The following is a 23353-nucleotide window of genomic DNA, read 5'->3' on the forward strand; positions in this document are numbered from 1 at the left end:
AAAGCCTCTCCTTTCTTCCATGCTTGCAAAGAAGAGGTAACTACGGTTTCCACCAAATCAGAGGTGGTGCAGGCTAGGAGCCCAGCCCACAGCCTCCGGTCCTCTGTGCTCGGCAGTGGTGCTTTTCTGCCAGTAGATGGAAGGGGTGGTCGCCAGCAAGTCAGTTGGTGTGTTTTGGGAAAGACATGGATATTTAAGAAGTAGAAGCAGCATCGCAGTGGATAAACACGTCTTTCACTAATATCTAAATATTTTCAGAGTTCAGTAGCTGTTTAGTGTGGAAAAGCTGTGGAGAACTGGTGCCAGATTTGGCATCAGCAGGGATTTGGATGGGAATCGCTGAAGAAAGTTACACTGCTTTTTAAAATAAACTTGGCACCAACCCAACAAAGTTTACCATCACTGCTGCAGAAAAAAGATCAGTGGAAGTATGAGAAAATATTGGAAATGAATATTTTATGTGCAGGAAGATTAACAGGGAAGCCTAAGAAAAAAATTACTGTGTTGCCCTCATCTTAACTTGTTATTCCACATCTTAGATTTTCATGTAAGAAATTAGATAGAGTTTATATTTTGGCCTAACTTGGAGATGATCTCAGAACATTTTTACTGGAGTACTCTTACTTGTAATTTAGTCTTGCCTGTATCTCACACCTATGTGAAAGTGAACATTTTCTTTGATTCAATAGTCATGAAAGATCACTTATGACGTAGAAGAAACTATGCTGATATTTCTTCTGTGCCCTTTAAAACCTGCTTACTTAGTACCCATTAAAAGCAGAAAAAACACTGGAATTGGCAAAAAAAGGTTTAAATGTCTTTCCTGCTTTTTATTAACCTTTCAATAGATGACTAGTTTCATTTTTTTTCCAGAAATATCTGGTTTAGAGTTGAACCCCTTTTTTGTTTGTTTAACTGTATGGGATGAACTAGGTTTCAATCTGAAGAACATTTTTACTGTCTGAAGAAATGATATTAATATCTGCCTCTCCTTCTTATTAACAGGAGTTTCCAGAAGTTGGCTTTTGAGCACTGGTGGTTTTTTTCATTTTGTTTCTCATTGATAAGAAAATTAATATATGGAACAAAGCCTACATAATAAGACTAATCATTAAGATACGTTTTGATGTAGTGAGATCCCTATAATTATAGTAGTCTAATGTGCTGTTTAACGTCAATTACATCAGCAAAGTGTCATGTATTCAATGAGATGTTTCATGGCAGGGGAAAAGAGACTTTTTCTGTTGATTATTTTCACAATTGGGCAAGTGGGTCCTATAGCTGATCTTCATGTCCTTCATATCTCCAAATCAAATTTGGAAGTCGGGTATGATAACAGACCTAATAAGATAAAGCAGATTACTTACTTAATATAGCATGATGCCAAGTTTGCCAATTAGTTGTGTTTCTAAATCACTGTACAAGAAGGTGGCTATTACCAGGGAGCTGTTTTTAACTCTAACTGGAAAACAGTTTTCATGAAGGATAATTGCCTGCTAGAGCAAATGCATTGAAGTCCTTCAATCATTAAAATCCCTATCCTTCAAATATGCAGGCTACTCTCATAGTTCCATCAAATTCAGTGGAATAAGCTACATGTGTTACTATAAATAGATTGCAAAATTCCAGTAAAATCAACTGAAAAAAAAAGAAGTATAGTGAAGCATCTAATCTCAGCAGTAGAAAATTTTTCTTATTAAAAAATGTCTTTAAAAATTCATACTCACATTTGTTTGCTACCTACCAGAGCTGAAGAATGTCAAGAGGATTTATCTTTTGTATGTGGAAAATCAGTGACTGATGGATAATATAAATGACTGTTTGAGAGCTAAAGTCTGAAGTAGATGTTATTATACACTCTATGCCAGTTAACTGAGTGCTGCTGTATCTTATTATTACCTAAGAGTCTCAATTTTTTTAACAAAAACAAAACCTTCTTTTTTTTTATTACAGTTGATAATCAAACCAGAAGCAGAACATGTTTTCATTAAAATAGTGTAGCTCTCTTTAAACGCTTTGTGAAGTCTTGTCTTTTTTACTGAAATTCCATTTGCGTGAGGAAAAACCAGGATGAAAGGCTCTGGCAATGTCAAAATAGCTCATTTTGACATCTTTAAATGAAAGCCTTATACCTTCCTTTTTGAAATGGCTTTTTACTTTGATTTTTGTGTTTCATACACACATATGTGAGATGTGTAAAAAATCTAAATTGGAAAAGAATTGATCCATCTGATACTAGATATTTTTCATTTTGCAGAACACTTTAATATTGAAGTTTTCTTGAACTGGGATTAAAATGTCTCTAGAAAACTCAAAGTTCTGGAAGCATTTTCATTCTCCATATAGTTCTAGCCTTGCTTTAAGTTATGGAACAGACATGTTACCAGAGTTACAAGTAAAATGGCCTATAATAACTCTCTACACTGATGTCTACCCTGGAAGTGTGAACAAACACGAAAGCTTTAAGAGAAGCAGCTATCCAAGCACTTGTGGGGTGTTAATTGGAAATTCAGAGACAAGCACTTCTCTCTGTTGATTCCATTTTGCAAATTTTTGAAGAGTAGAGCTGAGACAGAGGAACCACATCCTCTGAGTAGTTTCTTCAAACAACCCTTGTATGATGGAGATGTTCTTTTGGAGAAAAGGCAAGGTAACCCTTTGTCGTGGTTTAACCCCAGCCAGCAACTCAGCACCACACAGCCACTCACTCACTCCCCTCCCTGGTGGGATGGCGGAGAGAATCGGAAGACTAAAAGTGAGAAAATGCGTGTGTTGAGATAAAGACAGTTTAATAGGGAAAGCAAAAGCCGCACATGCAAGCAAAGCAAAACAAGGAATTCATTCACTCCTTCCCATCGGCAGGCAGGTGTTCAGCCATCTCCAGGGAAGCAGGGCTCCATCACATGTAACGGTTACTTGGGAAGACAAATGCCATCACTCCGAACGTCCCCCCCTTCCTCCTTCTTCCCCCAGCTTTATATGCTGAGCATGATGTCATATGGCATGGAATATGCCTTTGGTCAGTTGGGGTCAGCTGTCCCAGCCGTGTCCCCTCCCAACTTCTTGTGCACCCCCAGCCTACTCACTGGTGGGGTGGGGTGGGAAGCAGAAAAGGCCTCGACTCTGTGTAAGCACTGCTCAGCAGTAATGAAAACATCCCTGTGTTATCAACACTGTTTCCAGCACAAATCCAAAACATAGCCCCGTACTGGCTACTATGAAGAAAATTAACTCTATCCCAGCCAAAACCAGCACACCCTTTGAAACCTGAGAAAGGTTCATGCCTTGCTTTTCCCTTTCCAGATTTTCTGCAAACCATGCAGTGGTCCTTGGCTTGTGCAAAATGAGGCTTAGCTGTCTCAGAGTGGTTCTCCATGGTTCTCCCCCAAGTTGTCCTTGAGGCAGCAAAGAAATGGAAGCAGAAATAGGTGAAATTTAAGAATGTCATTCTAAAAATGGAGGCAAAATAAACAAATGTCTTAAGGTTTGGGATGGCAAGATTACATTTTTCAGAGGTGGCATAATGGATTCGCCAGGGACCAGACTTCCCAAAGAGACCCAGGTCCGGTGGCTTCCTGGCCACGGTAATGGCAGGTTGTGGTCCAAGCTGCCACAAAACCTGGTCCTGTTTTGCAGCTGGCTTCAGCTGATTACATGGGCCTTGTACTGCCCAGAAAAGGTCTGATGCCAGCCAGGAGGAAGGGAGATGAAAAGCTGCCTGCTCAGCTGCTGGCACGACCTGTAACCTCGCCTCTCCCACAGGACAATGAAGAGGAGTAAAACAGAGTCAGTGACAGAGCAGCTCTGAGCACAGTTTTAATTTTTTTACCATCATGATTGCCTACAGTGTGGTTGGGGAATGCACTTGGTGTCCCCATCCTGAACCTTTTCAGGGATGCTTCTGTGGAAGCACTTCTGAGTCAGCACAGTCCAGCACAGACTATGGCCAACGATAAGAGACAAACAGGCTGTAGATGTTCTGCTTGATGTTGTGGTTTCGCCCACCTAGACCTACACCTACAGCCAGCAATGGATAGTCCTACGTGCAACATCTAAACATGAGAAGCAGACTTGCATGTTTCCCAGCTGTTAAAAAGTTGACAGCCCATACTGTCCCTCTTGCTGCAGCAACTGCTTACATTCACAGCCAATGGGCAAGGGGAAGGGACGACATGCCAAGGTAGGATGACTGGCAGGGCTTTTGGAGGAGATGGGTGACAGACAATGCTACCACTGGGACATCTCTCACAGGAAAGAGAATGGCTCAGGCAACTCTGCCTCCCCAAATGAAGCTCCTGGCAGGGGAAATAGAAGTTGCTGATGTGCCGAGCATGTCAGCACTCACTGCAGAGGTTCCAAAAGTGAGCCGTGGTTGTACAAGCCTCTGTGCCCTTCTGTCTTCAGAGAATAAGCAGATACTCAGGACTTGTTGAAAATACCTAAGACTGGGAGGTGGGATAAATCCAGGCTTGCACGGTGCTCGTTTGTAATGCGAGTCTTCCCGGTTCTGTCCCCAGAATAGTTTATCGTCAGGCTGAGTATCAGCTTACCAGTGGAAAAAACAGAATGATTTAAAATGTGTTATGTAAAACCAAATACATAAACAAATTGAGACAATCTCTATGTTTTCCTTGGTTTCTGTTCATTATGGAGTATATGGCCAATTTCTTTCCTTTCACTATTTTTCCCAATAACCTAGCTAAGTAAACACAGTTCTGACAGTATTTATAACATAATAATACATGCACATAAGCTCTTGCATCAATAATTTAAGCAACCTTTATAAAACACAATAAAAAAAAATACAGAGTAAGTGAAATGTCTATCCTTTTCCTTTTTTTTTTTTTGTGGGTGGAATTCATACTGTTTGGGTGGTGCAGTTAAATTCCACTTTAGAAGAAGTTTATAGTATTGTAGTGAAGACTATCAGGAGAACCAATTAAAAACTTCTATATGACTTGCTGTTTATCGTAGTCCTGCTATATTATAATAATAACACTCAGGTATTGGAAAGATTTCCCACATGACACTGTAGATGTAGTTGAATTCTGATTTTTGGTAATCTTTCTCTAACATCAAGCCTTACTGGAGCAAATGTGGGGAAGGCCTACAAACTGTGTCTATATACAACTCATTCCATCTTTGGCTTTGATTTTTAATACTATGCAGTTCTACCAGAGCAATACAAACAAACAAACTGCAGTACAGGTGGTTATACGAACTACATTTAGATCTAGATCTCCAGAGATGAAAAGCTGGAGAAATATCCCATTGGACTGACAGGTTTGTGCTGAGAAAACTCTAAATTCGCCCATCTCTCATAGATGTAACTACCGACTTATTAAAGAATACCAAGTCACTGGAAAAATAAACATGAAACAAGATATTTTAAGATATAGGTTCTATGTACTTTATGTTACACTATACATGAACTGTGGTTTGAGGTTTGGAACAAAAGTAATGGCTCAGTAATATCTCCATAATAATAATAACCTTGTATCTGAGTACCCTGCCAACGAACTATGGCCAGAAACAAGTCCCCAGGTGCATATTCTCAGCTGGCTGAATAGTCAGAGGTGCTGCATAGCCAATAGTTCCTACTGACTTGTTGCAAGTTAATGTTCCGTCGTTGTTCATAGGGATTTGGATTTAATATATAACTTAAGGCAGCCAAAGCAGAAGGAAGTTTCCGAGCATCCGTGGCACAGCAAACTAACAGAGCCACCTGCTCAGCAAAACCCAAGAGCCCAACCCTGAGCCAGAGGCACATTCTACCGCATCCCTTGACACCCTGCGTAGTAAAATCCCTGCGGGGATTTTATCCTACCTCCCCAAAACAGTGTGACTGGCGAATCCCCCTGCCTCTTACTGTTCCAGCCATGTGGCTTAAGCCATCTTGCCAGTGAGTGATGGGAAAAGGGACAAACAGAGAGCAAAGCGGTGGAGGAACCTTGGTTTGTTCTGTGCTGAGGCATCGACATGCCATGTAATTTCCCCAAATCTGCTCGGGGAGACTGCTAGCTGTGCTGATAAAAGAACACGGAGCTCCTGGCAAACTAATGGATTTGCTGTAGTATCCTCCACACATGACACATCCAAGATAAACCAGTAGCAGTTAAATTAGAACACATTTTTCCTTCCAATGCTTTCTCATGAGATCTTCCCTTTTTCTAAACCAAGAATTAATTCCTCCTCTTACCTCGTTCCATAAAAGTACCTTAATCTGAAAGTTGAGTTCCTAATACAACTCTGGCCAAGATCCGAGTTGCTTTTATGTCCTGTCCCCCAGCTAGCTTAGAAAAGGGGAGGTGTGCATTTTGGGGGTCTTTCCTGCAATGCATTATACTGCCTGCATAACTCCCAATCGAACAATTAATTAGAGAACTTAAAATAAAGAGTCTTCAAAAAAGCTGAAACAAAAATCCCAAAGACTCCATTCCTCTGCATGCCGAATAACTAGCTCAGACAAATGCTTTTCTGATAAAAAACTACAGAAGGTTTACAGTCCCTGCAGAAAAATTATTTAATATCAATATAAACCTTTCCCCTGTTTATTAAAATTCTGTAAAACCTACATCCTAAATTGTTCTTAAAAATACTGCAGAGAAAAGCTTTTCTCAGGCAGATATCTCTGTTGATCCTGCCATAAACTCGATGCTTTCATGTCACAGTAAAATTGCTTAGTCGAGTCCCATTCTGCATGCCTCTAAGAAGGAACATAATGTCTAAAGTGAGTAGCAAATAGCAACTTTACTCACCTGAAGTTGTCTGGAACAAAATGGGCAGAAAGCAGAATGTACTAAATGGCAACATGGTAGATGCTGAACCCCTTTAGTAACACACTTACTTACTGAAAATTAGGGAACTTGGTAGGACACTTCTAGTTAAGCTCCCTTCCAGATATTTCCTGAAGGTGTGATCTTTGCCCTTCTGTCTCCTTAGAAAGAGTTTGTGCCCTCTGAACAAATGAGCAAAGTTAAGGGTAGGAAGTGGAAGCTTTTGGGGGCTTCTTTCTTCTGCAGAAGGACAATTGAGAGGTCAATAACTGGCGTGAAGTTCTCCATTTAACTTTAAAAACCAATTGCTATTCAATACCATAACATCACTTGGAAAGGGAGTGGTAGAACTTTTCAGGACGTAAAGCAAGAAGAAAACAAATTTAAAGGTGTTACAGTGTGGTAGAGCCACCACTTGTAGCAACCACAGAAGTAATAAGGGAATATTTATTTTATGTCAAAAAAGAATATTAGATGTGTTATTAAGCATTTTATTTTGTCAGAGCTCTGTAACAAGTCACTGAAATAACTGCACTAGAAGTCACGAAAGTCATGATCCTCAGGGAGACAAAGTGTTCCAGACCTGTGAAATTGCTCGATCTTTGTAGTGTTGCTCCCAAAGCAGATGCATGCTTCTGGTGATCGGGGTAAGTAATATAGGTACCCACAGTTACACACAAAATTGAAAGTCAAAATTTAGGAGGAGCATATTTCCTATATGCTACTGGTATAAGTGCATAAAGTAAGGCTACATTTAAAATAACAATAAATAGATGAGGATAGTCTTCTTTATACTATTTCGGCAGGAGAAAGAGGACTGCACGTAAATATTAACTTCATAATTTAAAATAGTTTGTTTACCTGCAGTTACATGTGTTTCAAGAAATCTGTAAGCTGCAGATTTCATTTTAAGTAACTACAAGCATCTGATCTAGTGCAATAGTTTGACAGCTGATAAGCGGAGCATGGAAAATGTGTAGGATTTTGTGTTTCCACAGCCTAACATCAGTCAGGCTTCCACTACTCTGCTGCCTTTGTACCAGCCTCTTTCATCGGAGCATGCATTTTAATGAAAAAAACATTGCAGTAATCAGTTTGAGAAGACTTAGAGCCAGGGATAGAACCTGGCTTCAAAAAAGCAAAAGCCTGGAAATATTCTCCAATGGGAAGCAATTAGAACAATACAGAAAAGTTAGGTGTTATTGAATGCTACGGGAGGTAAACAGAGCAGCGCAGCCATGGAAACCACCGCACCGGCAGGTCTCCTCTGATGGAACGCGCAGAACCTCGGAGGGACGCACAGAACTACCCAACCTGCACCTCCTTCCTTTCTCTGCTTCCCGCTTACTTCCTCTTCTGTCTCGATGTGAATCATCATCAGTGGGCAGGTGGAGAGGAACTGTCAATCAATATGCCTCTCCAGGCTCCAGAGATAGGCTTCTGAAACTCTTGTCAGTAAAGATAAGCATGCTCTTCCCCCCATAGAAAATGTATTACTTCGTAGTTGCCCGAAGCCCCAAATCACAAGACCTATCATTTCTTTTAAATAATGTGAGTCCCCCTTGAAATCATTGACCAGCCAGCACACGACTGCACCAAATTGCCACAGTTCTAAATAGTGGATACACAGCTTCTGAAAATAAACAGAAAAGCTGTCAGACGATATATGCAAATGAGCCAAATATAGAAAAATATGTATTTTCATAATTTATAAACAGGTACTAGCAAATAAATAGAACCTACAAAATAAAATACTTCATTACTCTTGCCTTATTCTCTCTTAACTAGAGAACCACATGTGCTATACAAAAACCTAAAATAACAAAAAATAATGAGCGGTATTCATTACTGATGTCATTCCACCGAAGTGAGCACAGACACAATGGGGAACAGAGTCTGGATCCTTAACTACCCTTATTTAGATGAGTATTAATTAAAAAAACTCCATTCAACAATTCTTCCTGCAAACCCTAATCCTCTTAATATGTAATCACTTGTGGTAGTCATTAAAAAAGGCGATAGCGTTAACTTAAGGCTATTTTAAAACACTTAACATATAATACAAAATCATATTACAGAAACATATAAAATACTTCAAAAAGAAATAGAAAACAAACACAGACACCATTTACCATGGCTGGCTGTATAAACTCAACACGTTCACATGATTAATATTTTGGAAATTCAAATAAAGAGGGATCGCCCTGTCTGAAATTTAATTGTTTCAATATATTTTTACACGGATACTTCTTTACATATCTGCTCCCTTCAGGGAATAGCCCAAGACTGGCAACACTTATAAACCATTGTGTAAGCAGTCACAGAAGTATTTAATCATAACAGCATTAAATTCACGTTGACCAAATTTAACAAAAAGATGTGGTTTTTACCGTGATGTTTTTACCATCATTTACACACCAGTCCAATCACAACCGTGATGGTGAAGGGACTGCAGGGATAGGGGAGCAATACTTTTGATTTGGTTTTTTGGGGGTTGTGGAGTTTTTTGGGGGTGGTGGTTTGTTGTTTTTTTTTTTTCCTGATGGCATCAATTTCTCTTTGAAATCCCTTTGAGGAATTGCTTCACATTTATTAAAAGAGCCACACTGCGTGCGGGGAGGGGCGGGGGGGGGGCGGGGGGGGGGGGGGGAGGAGGGCATGTCCTGCCATCCGCCTGCCGTGCCGCTCGCCCGTCCTCGCCGCAGCCGCTCCGCGGAGCACCGCGGGACGGCCGCCTCCCCGCGGGCGGGCGCTGGAGGGGGGGCTCCGCGCACCCCGCCCCGCCGCGGGCCGCCACTGCCACCTGCTGAAGGCACCGAGCTACTGACGGTCCCGGCCCCCGGCGGCCCCCGGGTCCCCCGGCGGCCGCCCCCGAGGGCGGCCGCCGGGGGACCGGGGGGGCCGCCGGGGGCCGGGCGGTGCGGTGGATGCGGAGGATGCAAAGGATGCGGAGGACGCGGAGTGTGCGGTCAGCCCCGTACGTCGATGTTGGTGTTCACCAGCAGCATCACAGCGATAAGGACGGTGTCAAATAAAGATCAATTTAGGGCTGCCGGTTTTCTTTCTGTCCCCCCGCAGCTGGTCAGTCTACCAGCTCCAGCCTCCTAAAACAGCCGGTTAGTAGGTCCTAAGTGAGAAGAAATGATGGTTAGTGGCCTCATGATTGTGGGGCATTTCCACAACATGTGTTTTGCTGTAAATTCTTCCCTTTTACAAAGCATATTGTTTGATTTCATAGAATCATAGAGTCATAGAATGGTTTGGGTTGGAAGGGACCTTAGAGATCATCTAGTTCCAACCCTCCTGCCATGGGCAGGGACACCTTACACCAGACCAGGTTGCTCAAAGCCCCGTCCAACCTGGCCTTGAACACTTCCAGGGATGGGGCATCCACAACTTCTCTGGGCAACCTGTTCCAGTGCCGCACCACCCTCATAGTGAAGAATTTCTTCCTTATATCTAATCTACATCTACCCTCTTTCAGTTTAAAGCCATTACCCCTCGTCTTATCAGTACACGCCCTTGTAAAAAGTTTCTCTCCAGCTTTCTTGTAGGCCCCCTTCAGATACTGGAAGGCTGCTATAAGGTGTCCCCGGAGCCTTCTCTCCTCCAGGCTGAACAACCCCAACTCTCCCAGCCTTTCTTCAGAGGAGAGGTGCTCCAGTCCTCTGATCATTCTCATGGCCCTCCTCTGGACTCGCTCCAACAGGTCCATGTCCTTCTTATGTTGGGAGCCCCAGAGCTGAACGCAGTACTCCAGGTGGGGTCTCACCAGAGAAGAGTAGAGGGGCAGAATCACCTCCCTCGACCTGCTGGTCACGCTTCTTTTGATGCAGCCCAGGATACAGTTGGCCTTCTGGGCTACAAGCGCACATTGCTGGCTCATGTTGAGCTTCTCATCAACCAACACCCCCAAGTCCTTCTCCTCAGGGCTGCTCTCAATCCATTATCTGCCCAGCCTGTATTTCTGCTTGGGAGTGCCCCGACCCATGCGCAGGACCTTGCACTTGGCCTTGTTGAACATCATGAGGTTTGCACGGGCCCACCTCTCAAGCCTGTCAAGGTCCCTCTGGATGGCATCCCTTCCTTCCAGTGTGTCGACTGCTCCACACAGCTTGCTGTCGTCAGCAAACTTGCTGAGGGTGCACTCAATCCCACTGTCCATGTCGCCGACAAAGATGTTAAACAGCGCCGGTCCCAATACTGACCCCTGAGGAATGCCACCCATCACTGGTCTCCACTTGGACATCGAGCCGTTGACCGCAACTCTTTGAGTGCAACCATCCAGCCAATTCCTTATCCACCGAGCGGTCCATCCATCAAATCCATGTCTCTCCAATTTAGAGACAAGGATGTGGTGTGGGACAGTGTCAAATGCTTTGCACAAGTCCAGGTAGATGACGTCAGTTGCTCTTCCCGTATCCACCAACACTGTAACTGTGTCATAGAAGGCCACCAAATTTGTCAGGCACAATTTGCCCTTAGTGAAGCCATGTTGGCTGTCACCAATCACCTCCTTATTTTCCACGTGCCTTAGCAGAGTTTCCAGGAGGATCTGTTCCATGATCTTCCCAGGGACAGAGGTGAGACTGACTGGCCTGTAGTTCCCTGGGTCTTCCTTTTTTCCCTTTTTAAAAATGGGGGTTATGTTTCCCCTTTTCCAGTCAGTGGGAACTTCACCGGACTGCCATGACTTCTCAAATATGATGGATAGTGGATTAGCAACTTCATCCGCCAGTTCCTTAGATTGCCTCAAACTTGATCTTCTCTTACAGTAGGCAGCTCTTCATTCTCCCAGTCCCTGCCTTTGCCTTCTGTGACTTGGGCAGTGAGGCTTGAGCACTTGCCAGTGAAGACGGAGGCAAAAAAGTCATTGACTACCTCCGCCTTCTCCATATCCCGGGTAACCAGGTCTCCCATTTCCTTCCAGAGAGGGCCCACATTTTCCCTCATCTTCCTTTTATCCCCAACGTACCTATAGAATCTTTTCTTGTTGCCCTGGACGTCCCTAGCCAGATTTAATTCTATCAGGGCTTTAGCTTTACTAACCTGGTCCCTGGCTGCTCGGACAATTTCTCTGTATTCCTCCCAGGCTACCTGTCCTTGCTTCCACCCTCTGTAGGCTTCCTTTTTGTGTTGGAGTTTGTCCAGGAGATCCTTGTCCATCCCTACAGGCCTCCTGGTGTTTTTGCCTGACTTCCTCTTTGTTGGGATGCATCGCTCCTGAGCTTGGAGGAGGTGATCCTTGAATATTAACCAGCTTTCTTGGGCCCCTCTTCCCTCCAGGGCTTTGTCCCATGGTACTCTACCAAGGAGATCCCTGAAGAGGCCAAAGTCTGCTCTCCTGAAGTCCAGGGTAGTGAGCTTGCTGTGCGCCCTCCTTGGTGCCCTAAGGATCTTGAACTCCACCTTTTCATGGTCACTGCAGACAAGGCTGCCCTTGAGCTTCACATTCCCCACCAGCCCCTCCTTGTTGGTGAGAACAAGGTCCAGCGTAGCACCTCTCCTCGTTGGCTCCTCTATCACTTGGAGAAGGAAGTTATCATCAACGCATTCCTTATGCCCTGCCATGTTGTCCCTCCAACAGATGTCGGGGTGGTTGAAGTCCCCCATGAGGACCAGGGCTTGTGAACATGAGGCTGCTCCTATCTGTCTATAGAGGGCCTCATCCGCTCCATCTTCCTGGTTGGGTGGCCTGTAGCAGACCCCCACTGTAATGTCACCTGTCCCTGCCTTCCCTTTAATCCTGACCCATAAGCTCTTGGTCAACTCTTCATCCACCCCCAGGCAGAGCTCCATGCACTCCAGCTGGTCATTGACATAGAGGGCGACACCCCCTCCTCTCCCCGTCCCAACACTCCAATCATAGGAGCCATCCCACCACGTCTCCATGATGCCAATAAGACCGTAGCCTTGCAGGCGTGCGCATGTCTCTGACTCCTCTTGTTTATTCCCCATGCTACGTGCGTTTGCATAGAGGCAGTTAAGTTGTGCCCCCGATGAAGCTGTCTTACTGGCTGGAGTTCCTTTGTGCTGCTCTTCAGGCGCTTTCCTGAAGGTCAGCAACCTGTGATCCTTCTCCAGGCTCTGGGCATCTATTGATGGCCCTGGCATCAAGCTGGTAGGAGTGGGATGGATTGAGGTTCCCCTCCCCTGGCAACTTTAGCTTAAAGCCCTCTTCACCAGCCTGGCAAGCCTACGACTGAAGATGCTCTTCCCCTTCTCTGACAGATGGACCCCCTCAGCCCCCAGTAGACCAGGTTTCTCAAAGCGAGTCCCATGGTCTAAGTAGCCGCTCCCAGGGCTCTGTAGTCCTTCTTGATAGTCCTCAGACTGCTCCTGGCTGTGTCACTGGTGCCCACATGAGACAGCAGCAGCGGATAATAGTCAGTGGACTGTATGAGTCTTGGTAGCCTCTCAGTGAAATCCCTGATACAAGCCCCCGGTAAGCAGCACACCTCTCTAGAGACTGCGCCCGGTCGGCAAATGGGTGCCTCCGTACCTCTCAGAAGAGAGTCGCCTACTACCATCACCCGTCGCCTTTTCTTCGTTGCGCTGGTTGTTATACAGGGGGCAGATCGGGCTGCCTTACTCAGCTCCAGCATCTCTCCTGATGTGACGGGTCTTTCCTCTGCAGCCTGCAGAGCAGTGAAGCAGTTCTGCAAGGGCACCTCAGGCTTCAGGGCAAGTCTCTTCCTCCTGCTGGTCCTTGCCATTGCAACCGTCCGTTCTTCTGCATTATTGGGCCCCTCCCTTCCTTCTGCGCATGCCGGTGGGGAAGTTTTTGGCTGGTTGGCCGTGGGCTGTGGGTCCGCTGCAGACTGCACTTGGAACCAGCTATCTAGCTCCTCTGCCTCCCTGATGTTACACAGCCTTCTCACCACCTCCTGCAGCTCAGCCACCTGCTGCAGGAGGTCCTCCACCTGGGCACACTTTTCGCAGGCAGGTCTGCCGCCTGTCCCTGCCCCAGGAGAGAGGTCTGGGCACTTCCTGCAGCCCGAGGTCTGCGCTGCAGCCTCTCCCTTCAGCAGTTCCGTCTGCATGGAGGCATCAGCTGCCACTGGGGTGGATGGTGCAGACCCCGCAGCCGGAGCCGCAGCCTTCACTCTCACACGAGTGCCCACCATTCTGCCTTGAGGGTCAGGTAGGATGAGTGCCCTTGACCTGTGCAGATGGTCACAGAACGGTGCCTGGTTGCTGGGTCATGTGTACTCCAAGTCTCCCACTTTGCCAGTGGAATGCCCCTCCTTCGAAGAGGCGTCCTCCCTGCACGCCCTGCCACGCGAACGGCCGCACCACGCCCTGGCTGATGTGCCACGCCCTGTTTGCCTGTCCTGTTCGCAGTGCTCCTCAGAGGTGTGCTTTAGGAAGAGAACGTACGGGTTCAGTGGGCAGCAAATAATTATGCAAGAGGAGGTAAGGTTACACAGTGGAAATTATTACTCCTAACTAATGCGGTGCATGAAACCAAAATGCCTTTAATAGGGCTCCTCAGCCAAAGGCAATGTATGAAAGAGATTGTCATATACTATATTAAAGAAAGAAAACCTGTTTGTTTTGTAACGGGGAATAAGATCCTAATCAATATTACTTGGGGTCTAAGGCAACATTGCTTTTCTGAAATTATCATCAGCATTGCAAAAGCTCCCCTCTTTAGAAAATAAAGTCAGTAATTCTTCATCAGTTGGGCAGAAGTAAGCTATAAAATGTTTGTTACTATCTGGGGCTCATTTGTTTCAGCAGAAAACTGTCTCCACTGTTACGCTACTCAAGTGTACAGATTCGCTCTGGTAACAGAGAGGTATCTTTATCTGTATGGATTTAAATATGCAAAGAGACAGTGAATGGAAAGAACAACTTCAATCAGATATTTTAAGTTACAACTGAATCGTATGTTTATGGCCTCAGACAGTGTGCTCTGCAAAATGTTCCAAAACACTCATCTCTAAGCTTTCAACTATTTCTCATTTCTGCTCCAGTGAAACATTTTGAGGGGAAAAAAAAAAAGGTTTGCTATCAAGATCTAACATAACGAAAGTGGAATAATAGTGATAACCATTTCCAACTGAGTTATGAAGGTAGTTTGTTGCTTTTATTTATCACCCATCATTTTCACCTTGGCCATCATGTCTTTTTGAAATATGTAAGAATTTTGCTTCCAGTACATGATCTTTACACTATAAAAATGATTTTAGAACCGTAGTTTTATAGTGCACCTTTTAGAAGATAATGGCTTAAATTTCTACTTTCTCTCTTTATCGCAGTGATAGGATCGCTGCTTCTATAAACCAGTCTAGATAATATGTCATATCTCCCTTCAGCAGCTACTGCACACACGATATAGGAAACTCTCCTGCTACTGGTTACTCATTAAAGTTAAGTGATAGGGATCCACATGGCAAGGTTAAATTTCAACACTTTAAACCCTGTTGAAAGTTGCTAATAATAATGTTTAATTTTCATTCCAAGCATTTATGGTATCATCAGCTTGAGCCGGTTATTTTCTTCTTCTCATTAGTTGGAACCAATGAACCTCCCTGCAGAATAACAATCTTCAGGCAGAATAACAAAATAGAGGCAGAATTTGACCCCTGCTTAAATTAAACAACCTAAATGGTTTTAATGTGAATGTCTGTTGTGGTTTAACCCAGGAGGCAGCTAAACACCACACAGCCATTCGCTCACTCCCCCCGCTGCAGTGGGATGGGGGAGAGAATCGAGAAAAAAAAAAGTAAAATTTGTGGGTTGAGATAAAGACAGTTTAATAGGACAGAAAAGGGACGGAAAATAATAATAATAATGATGATAAAAGAATATACAAAACAAGTGATGCACAATGCAATTGCTCACCACCCGCTGACCGATGCCCAGCCAGTTCCCGAGCAGCGGTCACAGGCCCCCGGCCAACTACCCCCAGTTTATATGCTGAGCATGACGTCATATGGTATGGAATATCCCTTTGGCCAGTTTGGGTCAGCTGTCCTGGCTGTGCCCCCTCCCAGCTTCTCGCTGGCAGGGCATGGGAAGCTGAAAAGTCCTTGACTAGTGTAAGCACTACTTAGCAACAACTAAAACATTGGTGTGTTATCAACATTGTTCTCATCCTAAACCCAAAACACAGCACTGTAGCAGCTACTAGGAAGAAAATTAACTCTATCCCAGCCAAAACCAGGACAATGTCCTATTAACCAGAGACAAAGTCTGATCAAGATTTCCAAAAAGGACTAGAGATTTCAACATCCCAGTAGGGAAATGCTAACAGATGATTTTCAAACCGGGAGCACTCAACGCTTTCCTAAAATGGTCTGTTATGTAGGGCAACTAAAATAACTACTTCCTTTTAAAAAATAAAAATTTTGAAATGCTGCCTTTTTATTTGGGGAAAATAAGGTTTGCAACTAATCATCCATAATCTCTTGACACTGAAAAGTCTTGCTGCAAAAAATTCAGCCAAGTTCAAACCATCTCACAGGGAAAGAAATCGATGAGAAAGAGAAGGATGTTCGCTATGGCAGAGAGAGATGGAGAAAGGAAGGGGATGTCAATGGGCTGCAGAGTGGTGGGACCCATGGCGGAGACAGGGCAGGCACCTGGTGTTGTGCTGTTCCTTGCGGTTATGCTCGCATGGGACTGTGCTACGATGTCTCTTTCTGCTCATTCTCCCATCCCCCTCTTTTTATAGAAGCAATTGGAGGAGCTATTACATCAAAGTCAGAAACCACTGCTATCCTTTCAACCCTTTGCCCCCTGCACATAAGGTTTGTGATTTTGCAGCGGGGGCAGGATATCAGCAGTGACAGATGCTTATGTGTCCTTACAGTATTGACCAGGTCAAACTTATCAATGGGTTTTATTTCACAGGGTAGGTCATAAAGTATTCATTGCCCTAGGTCATCTAGGCTCATGGAATAATTTAGGTTGGAAGGAACTTCCAGAGGTCATCTACTCCAACCTGCCCAACGCATGGCTTTCATCAAGGTTACGTCAGGTTGCTTAAGGCCTGCTAAGCTTTGAAAAATTCCAAGGACAGAGATTTCACAACCTATACGGGCACCTGTGCCAGTGTCCAACCACCCTCATGGTAAAAGGTTGTGGGTTTAGCCTTATATCTATATTTGTACATCTTGCTTCTCATGTAAATACTCCCCTAGTAAATCTGGCATATGGCATTTAATCATCTTCTCCCCAACTCTACAAGGATATTAAAAATCAATTCTGGCTCATACATTTCCTTGCAGACAATGATATATGTGGAGACATAAAACAAGCTAGCTTTAGATACCTCACAGCTTCTTTTTTGTTCTTCTTTTGAAATTAAATAACTACCTCCAACCTTTCTCTAGGAATACAGCTGTTAGACCATCCCTTTAAGCTTTTAAAGCTTAAAGTGGGAAAAAGCCCTGTTCTCTACTATTATCCTATTCCCCATGTTTATGATTCCTGCTTATCTGTTGTTGTAAACTTAGTCTCGTTATTGTTGTTGTCTCACAGCCTCATTAGATCGCTTATATTCCTCTTAACCTTTGCTTTCCTGTTTTTCATCTTTCTCCTGATGGAGATTTTTGAAGTGCATGCTTTAGGATGAGATTTAAGAACATGGGTAAGTCAAGTGCCTAACCATGCCTTTAGAAGCCTAAGGAACTCCTTTCTGATATGTTACAGTTCCAACAGCTCTGACTGAGTCTCATTACTCATCCAACAGGAGCTCTTGAGGGCCTTACTGACCTTGGACACTTTCCCCTCTGCCTTTATGATTTACCTAATGACAGGAATAAATCTCACTGAAGTCAACAGGAATGCAGTAGCAGAAAAGAGGAGCCCCAAGCATACAATTCCTACAAAAGGTTTCCAATGACTAGTTGTCCTCTGATACACTAATGGAAGCACACGCTGTCAGAGTTCATATCTATTCCAGCTTTCTGTGGTGCCTCTAGCTTATGAGTAAGTTCTTGTTATGTCACTTTGGTAACTCAGAGGGCATATCTTATTCAAATTCTTTGAGGATCATAGATGCTGTCAAATTATTTGAACAGGCACATCAAAAAGGCCAAATATTTTTATATTTTTTATGAAAAATGGCAGTAAATTATTTTTTATTTTAAACTGTACCTGCAGAATATATTAGGTTGGTGATTAACCATCTAATTTAGAAAGAATGTTACTCCAGTTACAATGAATTACAGTCATTTAGTTTTGAGTCCTGTATTTATGCTATGAATAAAGCCTAAGACACAAGAACATTTGTATGCAAGATTAACAGCTGATGATCTTTTGAGAATATTAAATAACTCCTAGATCTCAACAAAGACTTCAGATGCCAGGAAACTCAGTGTTTTAGCCCCTAAAATTTTAAGTCTTATTCCAAGAGCAGAAACCAGACTCCTATGTTAGGACTAGGCCATCTCAATAATGCATGAAGCGTGTAGACACCTCCATATGAGAGTCGCAGAAGCCAGGGCGCCAAACAAGGAACCTTTTAAACTGGCCAGAGACATGCAGAGGGTTTCTCCTCTTTTGTTCCATACATGAGATTAGTAATGCTGCCAACCTGTCTTAGTGGTCAGTGGTCAGAGTACTCCCTCTAGCCTCAGCGTGGCTCATGCTGCCCAGGAGCAACACCTAGAGATGTTCAGCATTTCTGAAGTACAAGCACCCTGAGGTAAGAGCACCTGAAGCGGTTGGCTCTCTCCATGCTACTCTGCACAGATAAATTTAAGAAAAATTTATCTGGGCCAGAGAGAGCAAAGGTGAGCACATCTCCTGTACCTACAAGTTAGACTGTGGAAACAAACAGCGTAAATGCAAATTATGTTCCATTTGACTCAAGTGAAGACTGACAGGCTTCTAGGTATTTTCAGAAGAAAATTTTTAGGTGATTCTGAAATATTAATGTCAAAAATTTCAATGCTTCAAGGATTAGGCCATAGTTGAATAGGAATTTTCAAAATCAGAGCTGCTATAGTACAAGTGGAAAAGATGTGCAGAGAAGGGGAAAGAGGAGATGGCCAGAAGTTCATGTCTGGCAAATAATGAAGGTCACTATAGTCTAAAGGAAAAGCTCATAATGAGATATATCAAAATATCAGCCACCAGCTTCTTTCAGGTACATCTGAAGATGATCTAATGCATAAACTAAGATTGTGTATTGCTGTGTCTTAGAAGAATTTTGTTAACTCTAGGGATCAAGCTGAGCTTTCACAGAATATTTCCTCCACACCCAAAGAAACCAGAAACAAATCCAAATCAAAAAAATCCTTACTTGTCTCCTACACTGGAAACGTGAAAAAAAAGAATATCCTCTTGCTGAATTCCTAAGTAGCCATATTCTGACCTTGCCAGGTTTCTTCAGGTCTGCTGTGGGTTGTTACCATGCCTGCTCAAAGGTACTGCTGACTTGCAAGCTAGCCAAATTGCACTCTTCTCCTTGAAAACAAGCAATTTTGAAGAAAATATTCCAAGGATCCCAAGGATCTCTTTACCTATTTAGAAACTGTGTTTGGCTACAAAAGACTGCATTAAACATTAACATTTTTGATTGGCATGTTTTCTCCAAAACTTCTAGGTATTTTGGGGAATATGATTTTGAAAATCTAAATATTTTGAGAAATGAAACCTTTCTATCTGAAAAAATATTTCATATGCTATTCTATTTAAATTATATTCCCAGCTCCTGTATGGTAAACTGATCTGCAGTTCTCAGTATAGACTCATGTCTTTTTTCTTTTCTTTTCTTTTCTTTTCTTTTCTTTTCTTTTCTTTTCTTTTCTTTTCTTTTCTTTTCTTTTCTTTTCTTTTCTTTTCTTTTCTTTTCTTTTCTTTTCTTTTCTTTTCTTTTCTTTTCTCTTTTCTTTTCTTTTCTTTTCCTTTCTTTTCCTTTCTTTTCCTTTCTTTTCCTTTCCTTTCCTTTCTTTTCCTTTCCTTTCTTTTCCTTTCTTTTCCTTTCTTTTCCTTTCTTTTCCTTTCTTTTCTTTTCTTTTCTTTTCTTTTCTTTTCTTTTCTTTTCTTTTCTTTTCTTTTCTTTTCTTTTCTTTTCTTTTCTTTTCTTTTCTTTTCTTTTCTTTTCTTTTCTTTTCTTTTCTTTTCTTTTCTTTTCCTTTCCTTTCCTTTCTTTTCTTTTTTTTTAAATGGTCAAATGCTTTGGTTTCACTAGATTAGAGAGTGGGAATGGTCTATGGAGCAGACCCTGCACCTGTGGCAGAATTGGCACCATTCAAGACATACGGTCTTGTTTTGTCACCAGACTGTTTGCTCAGGAGTCCAGGTAGTTCAATCACAGAGGGAGGAGGCTTAGGAAGGAAGGAAGAAAAGCACCACAAAATAGTAAAAAAAAAAAACAAACAGAAAATGAAAGAGAAAATAAAAGAGATGAACAGAAGAGCCATTTAGGAGAAGGGGTGTTGGGGTCCGGCAATGACTTTACAGAGAAGCATGCCTTATTAACGGAGAGTGATGTTTAGATATTTAGTTAAGTAGGAATGAATGGAATCAATTAATTCTCTTATCAGGGATAAGTATCTGATGAGTGAGAGGAAATACTAGATGTCAGGAAGGAAAATGAACATTTTGCTAGGACAGCCAGACAGCACAGAAGACCAGGAAGTTCTGCTGTTGAGCTGGACCAGGCAAGGAGAGGAGGCCAAATGGTTCCTCTAGCTGGGCAGGAGCAAACAGCTCCTGGCAGAGGAAGGGGCCCACTAGAAACAGTTTGGGAACTGGCCCTGGTTTTTACAGATGTAATAACCAGGCAGAAGTGTTTCTAGCATACCTCCAGCCAAGGAGGCACAAGTACTGTGAGTGAGCCATTCATGTCTTGTACTACAGTTAAAATTTAGCCTGTGCTGGTAGTAACCCAGAGTGATTATCAGTGCCAGCCATGGTCTGCTTGGAATGAAAGTCTGGTCTCAGGACAGCTCTTTGTGGAGACAGGTCTTCCTCAGTGTTAGCAACCTCGTAGCAGTCTAACAGCAAGGTCAACACATAAAAGGGACATCAAATCTAAATTACTTTTGAAGGTACTCCCTCGAGTTCAAGGTTAAGGGATCTCATGTAGAATGCACCGGGAAGATTGGGCAATCTTCCGTGTTCAGTGCATGAATGCCTCATGCTACTTACAGTCTTGCTTCTTTCATTTATGTGAAAAAAGCTTGCAGGAAAATATTCCAACGTCTTGGAATTTTAATGTAATATATATAATATCCTGAGGGATGGGATGCCATCCAGAGGGACCTGGACAAGCTGGAGAAGTGGGCCTGTGTGAACCTCATGAGGTTCAGCAAGGCCAAGTGCAAGGTCCTGCACCTGGGTCGGGGCAACCCCCAGTATCAATCCAGGCTGGGGGATGAAGGGATTGAGAGCAGCCCTGCCGAGAAGGACTTGGGGGTACCGGTGGGTGAAAAGCTGGACATGAGCTGGCAATGTGCGCTCGCAGCCCAGAAGGCCAATCGTATCCTGGGCTGCATCCAAAGAAGCGTGGCCAGCAGGTCGAGGGAGGTGATTCTCTTGATGTCCCTGCTCATTGCAGGGGGTTGGACTAGATGACCTTTAAAGGTCCCTTCCAACCCAAACTATTCTATGATTCTAATATTCCAACATTTTGGAATATTAATATCAGAGCCTTGCTACAGCTGCTAGCATGTTACATGCGCTGACTAGACAGCTTGTAATATGCATCCTAACATGCTGTTCACCCCATCTGACATTTTGCTAATGATTTATTATGCAATAGTGATGCTCAATTTGGGGTTTCCTGGAGATGCATACCATGTATTACAGGCTATACAACAGGTCTACATAGCAAATGAATTGTTCCTAACACCTAAGTGCTTTGAAAACTTGTTCCCGATGCTTGTATGCTTGGCACCAAGAATAGCTATGTGTACCCCCTCCTCCATATAATTAGGCAGAAAGCTAAAAATCTTACAGAGAGATGCAAAACTAGACCGTACATGATACCTCACCGTATTATATAACACAAAAAAGGTTATTAACAAGCAACTCAAATGAACTCAAAACATGATACCACAGTAAACTGACCTTTGCAAAGCGTTGCTACGAAGGCCCTCCAACTTGCACTCTGGCTGCTTTGCTGTTTAAAACAGCCACTGTATGTACGTGATTTGCACCATTCCCCCTTTGCAGCATTTGAGTGTCTTACACTGTTCCATGAATTTATGCGAACAACCCTCTTACGAACGAATTGCTACCACGCCGTGACAGATAATGTAATCGAGGCACAGAGAGATTTTTCAAATCCGTGTAAATACTAAAAGCTGCATATAGGTACACAACTGGTTTTCAGCAACTCGATAAGCATCTGTCTGAGACTTCAGGCAACTACATGCTCAGGTGCCTTGGTCTTGATGTGGGCAGGCTCCAGCTCCTACCTGGCCTGGCAGCACAGAGCGAGACAGTGAACCGGACATCCTGAACTCCAGCCAGTGCCCTCCAACACCACTGGTCGTCTGTGTTTCCCTCTTTTTTTTGCTCTGTAACAAGGTTCTTCTTCTATTGATATCTACCCTGTGTCACGATTACACCAGTGCATTTCAGTATTCCTGTTATTTATCTGCAAATTTAGTCCTTGTGAAGGCCTGCTTTAACTTCTAGTGAGGCTAACCCCAAAATCACATTAGTAAATGTCTTAGAAAAGAAGTTTACATGCTGTTGCAAAAACATGTTTTAATATAAATAAGGGAATAAGGGAATACCGCTGCTGTTTAAATAATTTCCTCTCTTTTATTAAAATGGAACCCTGAAACACTGATTTAAGACAACGTATCACAAGTAACACATTGGAAAGAAAACCCTGAAAATCCCGAACATATGTAACATTTTGTTCCTGATCAGAAAAGATGGTATGTATCAGCTGGTCCTTCCACAAGTCAGGATACATAACATTTGATGTATACTTTTGGAATAATGCAACACGATCTTAAAACCTGTGATTTACAATTTTGGAAGAATATGTTGTTGGCATTTGCCATAAAGCACAGTAATAGCTACTCCCCAGCTGCACTTTAGCGTGCCATTTTCCTTGCCCCGTCTGCAGGTGGGATATACTGTACCTGCAAGCCTCGAGAAGCCAAGATTCCTTGGGATGTTCTGCCTTGGAGATTTCGTCAAGTAGATCCTCTTACTGACACCTGAACCTGGGATGACCTTGGACCATGCGGACATGCTAGAATTTCACACGACTCATCTCTGCGGGCATTATATAGTCTGAAGCCAAAATATCAGGGGAATTTGTTGTCGTATAAATGCAGACCCTTATTTTGCAATAAATACTTAGAGGAGGACTAGCTTTTTTACCTAGTATAGCTCCTGTGCCTGGTACAGGGCAGGCAGCTGCCTGAGTACTCAGCAGTCAACCAGAGTATCGTGCCCTGGTTTTCTGACATATTAACAAGTAGGAATTAGAATAATTACCACCAATCTCTTTTCATAAAACATACTTTTTATAGCCTTATTTAATAAAAGATAATAAATGGGAAAATACTTTTGTTCACACACTGTAAAAATAAAATACTTAATTCATCACGAAGAGTATTACTTTTGTTTGCTTCTAGCTGTCCTGGCAT

The sequence above is a fragment of the Aptenodytes patagonicus genome, chromosome 3, assembly GCF_965638725.1.
Source record: "Aptenodytes patagonicus chromosome 3, bAptPat1.pri.cur, whole genome shotgun sequence".
NCBI classification, from domain to species: Eukaryota; Metazoa; Chordata; class Aves; order Sphenisciformes; family Spheniscidae; genus Aptenodytes; species Aptenodytes patagonicus.